Below are 12,169 nucleotides of genomic sequence, written 5' to 3' on the forward strand. Positions count from 1 at the left end.
GAATGCATTGTCGAAACCTAGCATCTCCTGCATACAATCGCAAAGTCCGGTATTCAGAAGCAGGAATTTGATGAGGTCGCTCATCATATCTTCCTCCCTGACCTGTTGGAAAAAGCTGTGGGAAACACCGAGCTTCCAAACTTTCCTCCCAAACACTAATGGGACTCCCTTTGGCTTGTTTCATTTGAAACAACTCAATAGCATTCCCCATGACTTCCTTTGAATGCAAAGGATGAACACTATAATGTTCATATATTTCCTCACTAGTAGAGGGTTCTATTTTCTCAATTTGACCAGCACACAAATCGCTATCCTCTTCCTCACTTACTTCCTCTTCTGCAACATATACATTCTTATAGTATTTATTATTTTTTTTCAAATACAATGTTGCCTTTTTAACTTTCCTAACATCTACTAAATCTTGCCATATTTTCTTATTCTTTGTCGGAACCCCATTAACTAAGATAACCAGAGGTTCCTCTTCCACTTTTTCTACTCCAATTGTGTTAATGTTTTTCTTGAAATCTAGAGGCAAATAAACAACTCTTCCCTTTAATCCTCTCTGTAAATCTGATGGAGGCAATTTCCCTGTCTTTGGCTCCATTCTTACAATAGCCTGAAAGGGATGGATACTTTGAATCAAAATAGATTCATAAGTATTTAAGTCCTTCAATTCAGAAGGAATCTCAACCAATTCCAGATTATTATGAACTGCTCTAGCAGGCATCTGGTTTTGTTTTAATTTGTTACAACAATAAGTACACACACGTTGATCCAATCCCAAATCAAAACAATTTTCTACCATCAAGTATGTTGCAAAATCCTTCCATTCACTATTATTTTCCCTTTCACTTTTTGCATATAAATCCACTAACTTAGTCTGATTCTTATAATAAGTGCGTCTACAACACACACAAGTGAAATTAGGCCTCTCACTTGATTTCATGTCAAACGTCGCAATTTCCCTCTGGAAATTATCTGTACTGGAAACCTGTACACTATCTTCCAAATGACCCTCTACTTCTTGCTCAATTTCAACATTCTCCTCTTTACTTCCAAAGTAACAAAACTCAATTTCTTCACATATATTCTTCACATCTATTTCAGAACCATGCAAAAGAGCAGCGCATAATTGTTTCAGCATAATTGCTGGACTCTTAGCATAATACAACAGTCTAACTAACTTCCTCACTTTGTTATGATGCACTGCTAGCATCCTGAAATGATGAAAAACACTCTGGCATACTCTCCTGGAAAGACAAGCCAGTGAATGACCATGCAAACCTGTCACTTCTCTCACTCTGCAAGGATCTAATTCTTGCAACAACCTTATTTTCTGCTTCAAACTTTTCTTGTTAAATGTCCGTACAAAATCACAAAGCAAATTGATGGAATCCTGTCGCACACTGCAAATACTACTACACTTCCAGGTGTACACAGGACCCTTAGCACGTCTTCCTAAAACCTCATTACCTAACAACTCTTCTGCCTCTGTTGTCACAAGTTTTTCTTTTTCAACTGGACAACCATCTTTCACTTCATAAGCACGACCACTGATGTCAACTGCATGCACCAAATCATTATCCTGGAAATAACTCTCTTCATTAAAAAATGCCTCACAGCTTGAACTATGTATCCATTCTCCAGAAAAAACTTCACAAAAATTACTACGATTAACTATTCTCTTCCATCTACTATTTCTTTTGAAATCAAAAATTGCCTTGTTTAGCTTCCTAATTCTATTGATTATCAAAATAAATAACTTACGTTTAATTTCAAAAGCCTGATCAATAACTTTCTCAACTTTTTTTTTTCTCCTATAAAAAACTAATTTCTGTTGACCTTTCTTAATATTTTTTAACAAATTGCCAATTATCCTGTTACGGAACATTCGTTTACGAATCTCCGTAAACTGTTGTTTCCTTCTACTATCATGCACAGATTTATCTCTTGCTCTAGCAGTAACATTTTCATTTGTCCTTTTCTTTCCATTTGATTTACTTGTCATGTTATGGATTGAAACATTTTCTGTACTAATATTTTTTTTATTCGAAATATTTCTTATGAAATATTTAGAGCTCTTACCCGGTGCTTTCTTCATGGCTTGAGAAATCTTTATGTTAGAGGACTGCTGCATTTTTTTTTTCTCCTGCTGTCTTTGACGTTTTGCAGCCTTCATCTCTCTTATTTTTGTAGGCATATTGTAATCTTGAAATGATCTGCAGTTGAATCTGAGGAAAAATATAATAAAAAATGTTATTAAACATTATTATCAAACAGTAAATCAGTAATAGTGATCAAAAACATAACACACTACTTGTCATTTTAATTTGAAGATTTTTTAGTCATTGCCATTTTTACAATACAGAAATACCAGAAAAGAAATGACATTTATATTTATGTTACCTATGCTATTTTATATGTGAATCTGATCTAATTTTATGAGCATATTTTAATATTTTATTGAAGACACTACACATAACCTGTTTTTAAAGGTGTCTTTATTTTTAAATTAAACGGTTTACCTTTTTACTTTTTATTGATTATAAATTTCAAAAATAAATGTTTATAATTCCAAAGGCTCAAGCAGGTCAGCTTCCCATCCTATATCATATAATTCGGACAAATCTGCATCCTCATCACGCTCTTCTTCATCCTCAGGATTTAAATCATCCAATGGATCAACATCCACTGATGTTTCAATTACAAGTTCAATGATGAGGTCAAAATCAACTGATTGCAGATTGTCGCTCATGTTGAGGTTGTCTTTATCTTTAAATAAAGATAACAACAATGAGATGTTGCAGAGTAAGAGACAAATCTCACAGATTATAATAGTAAAATTATTTAACAAGAGTAACATTTTGCAGCTATTATTTAGCCATGTCCAGCGATGCTGAGCAGGTGAAGCCTATGTCTAATTTTTCACTGAACAGGACTCATCTGTTCTTAACCTTGGATAAGCCTCAACGACTCTGTGTCCCCTGCACATACTCAAATGTTAAAGTGCAGATTTATATTAAATGGCACATCCCCAGGCATGCACCAGTTAATGTGCACCACTGCTTTACCACCCATGGTGTGCCGCATTTACAATCAGATAGGAGAAAGCTGCTTCAAAACCCTGCGCCTGCTTGAAGCTGGCATAGGTCTTGACGCAACATTGTGGAGATGGGGCACCCCTGAGCCTTGCTGGAGCTGCATCGCACTTACGATACAACTCCAGCAATGCGCCACCTTTACGGCACAGATGCGTCACGCATCTGTGCCGTTTTTGCCCCATGCTGCGCCGCATTGTAAATGCAGCACAACATGGGTGGCGGAACAGTGGCGCAGGATGACTGTCACATCCCTGGTGATGCGCCACTCATCATAAATCTATCCCTAAGCTTCTTATCTTGTTACAGATGAACTGCCATATGTATCATCAAAATATTTTACATATTATAAATAGCAAATTTTAAGGAATAAATAGCGATTCTTTACTATTCCTAATTTGCAATGAGCAAATTGCTAATTGCAAATTACCCATTCATTTCCATAGGCTAGGAGGCTCATAGGAATTAATGTTGCAAGTTGTGATTAGCAATTAGCTCATCACAAAATAGGATTTTTTTCAAGCGTGCAGGGGTATCTCAAGAACACCCTGCTGCACCCCTGAAAAAGAAATTTGGGAGCACATGGCACACCTACATGCCCTAATGGCATGTATGGGCGTCATATGGGACCTTTTTTTTTAAAAATGCTTTTTGAAAAGAATTCGCAAATTACCACAAACTAGAAGTTGGTGGTAGTTTCCAAATCCTTAATATCATTTTTTACATATTTTTTTTGATACATTGCATTTAAGGAATCACAAATTTTGAATTATTGACATTTTAAGTAATTTCCACATGTGCAGTGTTTTCAAAATATAATTTGAAAATCGTTTTTGGGGAAAAGTAATGGTTTGCAAATTTATGACAAGGACATAATGGTGTATGCTTCTCTATAAGGCATTTCAGTATCTCTAATGTCATTTTTCCCATATTACATTATAAGACCTTTCCCCATGAAGCACATTCCTTGTAAATATACTCCCACCTGTGCATTGCAAATTTAGATTTTGACTGTTTCAGACACATAGCCATGTTGAAAGTGACCCAAAAAAATTGCAAACGTTTTAAAAAAAAACATTCATGTGTCTTAATGACATTTTAAGTCATTTCCCCATGGACAATGTTTTCTAAGTGGCACAAAAGAGGTATACACCTATCATAAATCTGTCCCTAGCATTATAAATGATTAAATCAGGATGACAATAAGATGTGGCCTATCCAGAGGTTTGTTTAAGGTGAGGCCTACTCAGGATTGCAGATTAAAGTTACGCTTGATGAAGAATACAGAGGAGATAATTTATTGTAAAGGCCTACCAATGAAGTAAGTGATTTCTACTTCATTGCACCAGTCATCATAAATGTATCCATAAGCTTCTTATCTTGTTAGACATCAACCGCCATATGTATCATATAACTATTTTGCATTTCCAAAAAAGCGAATTTTAAGGAATAAATAGCGATTCTTTACCATTCCAAATTTGTTTGAGAAAATTGCTAATTGCAAATTACCCATTCATTTCCATGGGCTAGGAGGCTCATATAAATGAAGGTGCAATTTGCGATTAACAATTTGCTCATCACAAATTAGGAATTTATTCCAAAGGTGCAGGGGTGTCTCAAGAACACCCTGCTGCAACCCTGAAAAAGAAATTTGGGGGCATATGGCGAACATAAATTTTAACAACATTCCTTTACCTCAAAAACGATTTTCAAATCATAACTTCAAAACACTACACATGGGAAAATTACTTAAATTGTCCTTAAGACACATAAAAGCGTTTTTTGATTGGCTTTCCTGCATGGTAGGGTCACTTTTAACATGGCTATGTAACATAAACATTCAAAATCAAAATTTTCCATGTACAGGTGGGAGCATATTTACAAGCAATTTGCGCCACAAAGAAAGGTCTGACATTAAAATGGGAAAAATAACATCAGGGACAGTCAATTGCCTTATAAAGAACCATACACCATTATGTCCTTCTCATGAATTTAAAAACAATTCCTTTTTCCCAAAAACGATTTTCAAATCATATTTTCAAAAAACTGCACATGAGAAAATGACTTAAAATGTCATTGAAACACATGAAAGCGTTTTTTGATTGGCTTTCCTGCATGGTTGGTTCTCTTTTATCATGGCTATGTAACACAAACATTTATAATTAAAATTTTCATGCACATGTAAGAGCATATTTACAAGCAATTTGCGCCACAGAGAAAGGTCTTACACTAAAATGAGAAAAATAACATCAGGAACAGTCAATTGCCTTATAAAGAACCATACACCATTATGTCCTTGTCATGATTTTATAAACAATTCCTTTTCCCCAAAAACGATTTTAAAATCATAATTTCTAAACACTGCACATGGGAAAATGACTTAAAATGTCATTAAAACACATGAAAGCGTTTTTTGATTGGCTTTCCTGCATGGTTGGTTCACTTTTATCATGGCTATGTAACACAAACATTGATAATTAAATTTTTCATGCACATGTAAGAGCATATTTACAAGCAATTTGCGCCACAGAGAAAGGTCTTACACTAAAATGAGAAAAATAACATCAGGAACAGTCAATTGCCTTATAAAGAACCATACACCATTATATCCTTGTCATGAATTTAAAAACAATTCCTTTTCCACAAAAACGATTTTCAAATCATAATTTCTAAACACTGCACATCAGAAAATGACTTAAAATGTCATTAAAACACATGAAATCATTTTTTGATTGGCTTTCCAGCATGGTTGCGTCACTTTTAACATGGCTATATAACACTAACATTCAAAATCAAAATTTTCCATGCACATGTGAGAGCATATTTACAAGCAATTTGCGCCACATAAATCATAATTTTCTCCTTAAAGCACACTATTCTCTATCTAAAGTAAAGAAATATTTTCTCACCTTAGCAAATACTTTGAGTTTGAAAACAGTCTCAGAAACACACCAATTTGTCTTCAGCAGAGCAAAAGGTATGCACTCCAGAGTCTGCAGCTATCAAAAGCACAGAAATGGTGTAATTCTTCACACATATTTCTCATGTCACCCAATCAAAACTCTTCCCTCACTTTTTTTCAAATGAAAACCCTTCCCCCTCTGCCCTTTCTGCCTATTTTCCATAGCAACCAGCTCTTGGAGAAACTCTGGTGTTTGCAAATTCACACAACAATGTTGCAATTGAACTCTGAACTCTCAGTGCACCTGCATATCCAGTGCTTTCTTTCATTTAATGATTTTTTATTGACCACTCAAAATACATCTTTCAAACAACACATCTGTACACCCTAACTTTCTGTTTTCATCAATCAAAATCCACCAATCACTGTTACTACTTCATGAACACAGAAACTCCACAGTTTTTTTCATTTCAAACTCACATTTTTTCAACTACCATTTCATTGCCACACTTCATCTGACTGCAGGAGAACCTTCTCTCACCATGTTTTCTGTCTGGATTGTTGGTCATAGTTATATTCACTGGGCTCAAAGGTACGTTGAAAGCAGGAATTTACCTAACCTCAATTTACAAGATGTGGAAATTAAGTGGTTTGGCCACAGAGGATTAAAATGTCACCAATTGATACCATTGGTGAAAACCTTTATGCATTTGCCAAAACCTGACCTGTTAATTGTGCACTGTGGAGGTAATGACTTGGGCACTTTGACTGGTGTAGGTCTGGAAATGCTTTTAAAGGACACCTTTGAGCAATTAATGGCACTTTTTCCTCAGACTGCCTTGGTATATTCAAATATATGCCAAAGACAGAAATGGAGGTGGTCAAACCAATTTTGTCCACAAATTGAGAAGTCAAGGAAGCATGTAAACAAATCTGTTTCAGCTTACATGAGAGACCATGGAATGGGCTCCCTGTACAACAATAACTTGCGTTACTACATGCAAGATATCTACAGAGGAGATGGAGTTCACTTCTCAGATGAGGGCAACAGAATTTTCACTCTGAATTTAAGAATGTGCATTGGTACCTACTTATAAGTACCTAAATGTACCATAAACCCAAAAGCTCTTCTCAGAGCTACCCTACATCTAATCACTCACAATTATTATTTTACTCTAACTTTTTTCACTAATTTTCAACAAAGTACACTCCCTGGGGCGCTACCCGGTACGCGTACCGGGAGCTAACCTCGCGAAATTTTTAAAAAAAATGTTATTTTTTCGCACATATGGGCCTCATCAGCCACCCTCACAAAACCTAGGGGGTCAAGATAAGTCTACCGTGCCCCCTTCTACCTATTCTGAACATTATTTGCCCTCCATCTTGTATCATAATTCGACCGAAACACAAAATGGTGGACTCCCGTTACGCTTAAGGTTCGCGTACCAGGGCGCTCACCGGTTCGCGTACCGGGTCGCTTCCTGGGAAGCGCACCATCAAAAAAGGTGGGAAAGTAGTTCACACAAAAGCCACTTGAGACAATTTCACCAAATATAGATTAGCTCATACTACATACCAATCCCTACCATTTTCACAAATTTGATTGGAATTCCATTTAGCCATTTAGCCTGTAGACCTCTCTAAATACCGTGAGGTAAATTACTTCACAAAACACATCTGAAGTGTTGGAATTGACAACCAATTAAAATGTTACTTTCATTTTCTACTTTTTTTACCTCACATTTGATTGGTTATGTACCCGAATATATATAAAGGAAGAGAAGGAAACACAGCCATTTTGACTACTACTTCCTGGTGTACATTTCAATAGGATTTTCATTAATAACTTCAACTTCTTTTTAAAGGTAAGTTGTTATTTTTAAAACTGAAGTATATTGTGCACTTTAAGTTAATATGGCAAACTTTTTCTGTTAGTTATATACTATCCCTCTGTAGTACTTATAAATTTAGATACACTTTTTTATATTCCTACTTCCACTCTGATACTATACACTGCCCAAAGATAAATTCTCTGTTAAAAACTGCCTATCTAAAATTAATCCCAACAGTGCCCTACCTCTACTAATATATATTTTTTTTATGCAAATTTCAGGAAAAATGGAAAGTGAACAAAACATTTCATTTGAAATTGTCCTTCCAGAGTCCAACACAGAAATCATTGATCCAAATGAGATTGAATTTATGGATGAAACTTGGGACCAAGAACTACTGCAATGTGTACAAGCAGTAGATAACCTCCTTGCAAATGAGGACATTTTACAACCTCAGAGACTACAATCTATATTCCATGATTATGAAATTTCTGACAATGAAATGTTAGAAAGTTTAATAAATTATGAAACACAATAAAAAAAGCTTAAAAAAAAAAAAAATAATCAACAAAACCAACAATCAATTAACATACAGCATTTGAAAAGTCTATCATTCATTTTTCATTGTGATACGCTCCCCAGAACGCTTCCCGGTTCGCGTACCGGGCGCTAACCACGAAAAAAAACAAAAAAATTTTTTTTATTTTTTTTGCTTAGCGGGGCCCCTTTAAAGCCTCCACATCAAACCTAGGGGGTCAGGGAGGATCTACTATGCCCCCTTATGGTCATTTGCCCCTTCGCTTTTGCCTCCTCTTGTCTCTCGATCCTACCGAGAGACAAGATGGCGGCCGCTCCGGACTGTTTAGAATGTTGACAGACACCGGAGAGCCAATCAACTTCGCTACGCGAAGTTCCGTTACGCGTCAAGTACGCGTACCGGGGCGCTGCCTGGTCCGCGCTTACAGATACATATCTTTTTTTGAACGTTATTTTCTCAAAATCCACTGCAGCACATATATTGAGACCTACAAAAGGCACATCGGGCTACCAGTCCCTACAATTTTGCCAAGTTTCGTGCAAATCCATTCAGCCGTTCGGGCTAAAAGTGAGGCTAACCGCCCTATGGAAAACTCAATGTTAAAAACACGTTTTGGGACCCCCCTTTTTTCTCGGCCCCCCCTGGACGAACCCCCCCCAAATTTTCAGGGGCTCCTCAGAAACAAAATGTTCCATTTTCCAGAAAATTTCAGCCAATTCCGTCCACAAACGCCAAAGTTATTAGACATAGAATTTTCAAAAATCCCATAGGGAAAAAATCCTAACTATATATACCTACTGGCGACCGCCAGTAGGTAATATATGCATTTTGGTATCTATTGTCATATGGCTTTGGATCAACGCTGCTAATTTATATATTGAGCTATTTACGCATGAGCACAACATGATAAAAAGCTAATACCCATAATGTACATAGATGATATTAATTGTCGTGTTTATACTTATGTTGGGTTTTTACATTTTACATTATGTTTGTTGCCTTGTAAATATGTCCTTTTGTGCAAATTCTCCTTGAAATAATTAATTGCATTGTTGTTGCATTTTTTGATGACTTGCACTTTCCAGCGTTTTTACTACATAGTATTTCTTCCATGCCTATGACTGATTATATCGCACTGTCACTTTAAAATGTCTTGCTCACTGTGTGTAGCTTGTCATGTGATCAAGCCTCCCTGGAGGCGAAACGCGTAATGGCGGCAGCGCTGGCTTTACGAGATTAAATCACCTCTGCACTAGCACTCTTGGGTCGACTCTTTGTTGTTGGACACTTTTGGCAATTTGTTTGTTTCTTGTCTAAGCGACAATTTTCGAAATATTTTGTACCTACGTGTTCCAGGTACGAGTAAGACCCCTTCTCAACAAGGGCAACGCGGCAGGAATTTGCAGTTCCGGTTCATCCTGGGACCTTGTTACAATCTCCGGCGAGGAGAAAGCCGCAGCGCCCCTGCTTCACCGTGAATGTGTTTCGTCGAGTTGGTGACCAGAGTCTGTGTCTTCATTGGTTAGAGGACCGGAGCTGAGTTCTTTGCAACCCCGGAAAACACTCAGGAATCAGCAGAGAGAAGTGTGCGCGTCAACTGGTAGGACATTTATTTCCTATTACCAAGTTGCCGTTAGTGTGCCTTTCCTATACGTTAGCCATAACTTGTAGCGCTTTATATAATGGCCGCCGACAGACTACGTAATCGAGCTCAGGCAGCTGAATCCATGTTTTTAGATTCCCGGCTGGGGGATCTTTCAGTACCATACCTTCCACACAGGAAACGGGAACAACTTCAACCAGAGACCTTTTTAGAAGATTGGAGCGTTTGATGCGGGCTGAACAGTCTAAATGGTGGGAGCATCGGTCTCTCTCTCGCTATCTGGAGGTGGGTCGTGTGCCCAGAGGATTGAGAAGTACCATTGCTCCCAGCTATGAAGACCCTGACCCTGCAATGCTGGCGGAGTGGGCGGAAGCAAACCTTGACTGCTCCAAAGTATATTTGCGTATTCTTGTGAAATACGCTGAAAGCGACCGCATCAAGCTACAAGCTAAAATTGACGCTTTAGAGGATGAAATTTCTAAAATAGAAGTCACAGATGCCATCCACAAAATACGAGCCGAGATGATGACTCGCCTGACCAAGGAGGAGGAAACAATAAAGAAAAGAAAGACCATCAAGTTTGAAAGAGATAGAATTGATTATGCGAATGGACAGGTTTTTACTTTTGCGAAAAAATATGACGCAGTAAAAGCAAAAGCGCGTTCCAATATGACCAATCAACAAACAAGAGAGGACACTCTGCTACCAGCAACCTCTTTTTCCAGTTTAAGCTCAGCAGTGGAAAGCGATCTTGAGGCAGACCCCACTCGTGAGACAACTCTGGGGTTTACCAAGCTCTCCTTGGCACAGGAGGTGGATTGCCTGTGCCAGGATCGACGCGAAACTTTGCGATCGCACAAAGCACGCACTCCAAAAAACAGCGGGCAAACCACAAACGCTGGCAACGCCGGAAATGCCGCATCAGGAACACCAAACGGCACCAATCAGGGGAAACAAAGTCATTGGAAGCGCAACCAAAGGAGAAATCGCAAAACGAAACAAAATCAGTAATTAATCTCACCAACTTGAAGCTCACTCCTGCGGAAACTGCTGTATTGAACTTAGGACTATCCTATTGCCCACCATGCAACATGAATTATGCTGATACTCGCATGGATCTTTATAGATTCACAAGAAAACTTAAACTTCAAAAATTCTTTGAACAACATCCAAAGAAAATCAATCTGTTAGAGACAGCATCTAGTCCGACCTTCTCCAGCAGTCAAAGCCAGGTAACCTTTAACACCATTTGGGATTTACAACAACAATCTTCCTCATGCAATCTAAGGGAAGTTCCATTACAAGATACTGGACAACGGACTACACCTTTCAAGCCCAAATCAACATTCCAGCCAATCATGGCCCATGACAATCTGGACACCTTTCAGGAGATGGTAGTACGTGATATAAAACACCTTTATATCGCAACCAACAAGAAGAAATTCTACATCTCCAAACAAAATCGGTGTTACTATCAACTGGTCTCAAAATTTAAACTGGACCACAACATCATTGTGAAGCAGGCCGATAAGGGCGGGAATGTGGTCCTTTGGCCTAGAAATATGTACCTCCAACAAGCGGAATTACAATTGAATGATACATCATGTTACCGCAGGAGTAATATCCAAATTGTCAAAAACACATGGGCTGACCAACATCAAAGGCTTCAAATATGGCGGAGTGCTGGGCTTCTATCACATGAGGAGTTCAAATACCTCAAAAAAGAACATCCGGTGATCCCTTCCTTTTACCTGCTTCCCAAAGTGCATAAGGACTATGACATACCACCTGGTCGTCCCATCATCTCAGCAATAGACAGCTCTTTGGAACATGTTTCTAAATATATTGACTTCTTTTTGCAGAACCATGTCAAGAATCTCAGATCATATGTTAGGGATTCTTTTGACTTTCTTAACAAAATTGCGGAATTTGACTGGGAAGACAATATGGTACTTATGACCTTGGATGTTTCATCCCTTTATACTTCCATTCGACATGTGGATGGTCTCAAGGCCTTAGACTATTACCTCAACAAAGACTTACCTCAACCAACAGCGCACAACAAAATGCTAGTCGAAATGACTAAAATGTGCCTTGAGCAGAACTTTTTCATTTTCAATGGCGCAATATACCATCAGATTAGGGGTGTTGCGATGGGGGCCTGCTTCTCACCCAGCTACGCGTGTCTTCACGTAG

This window comes from Lissotriton helveticus, chromosome 6 (genome assembly GCF_964261635.1).
Source record: "Lissotriton helveticus chromosome 6, aLisHel1.1, whole genome shotgun sequence".
Taxonomy (NCBI): domain Eukaryota; kingdom Metazoa; phylum Chordata; class Amphibia; order Caudata; family Salamandridae; genus Lissotriton; species Lissotriton helveticus.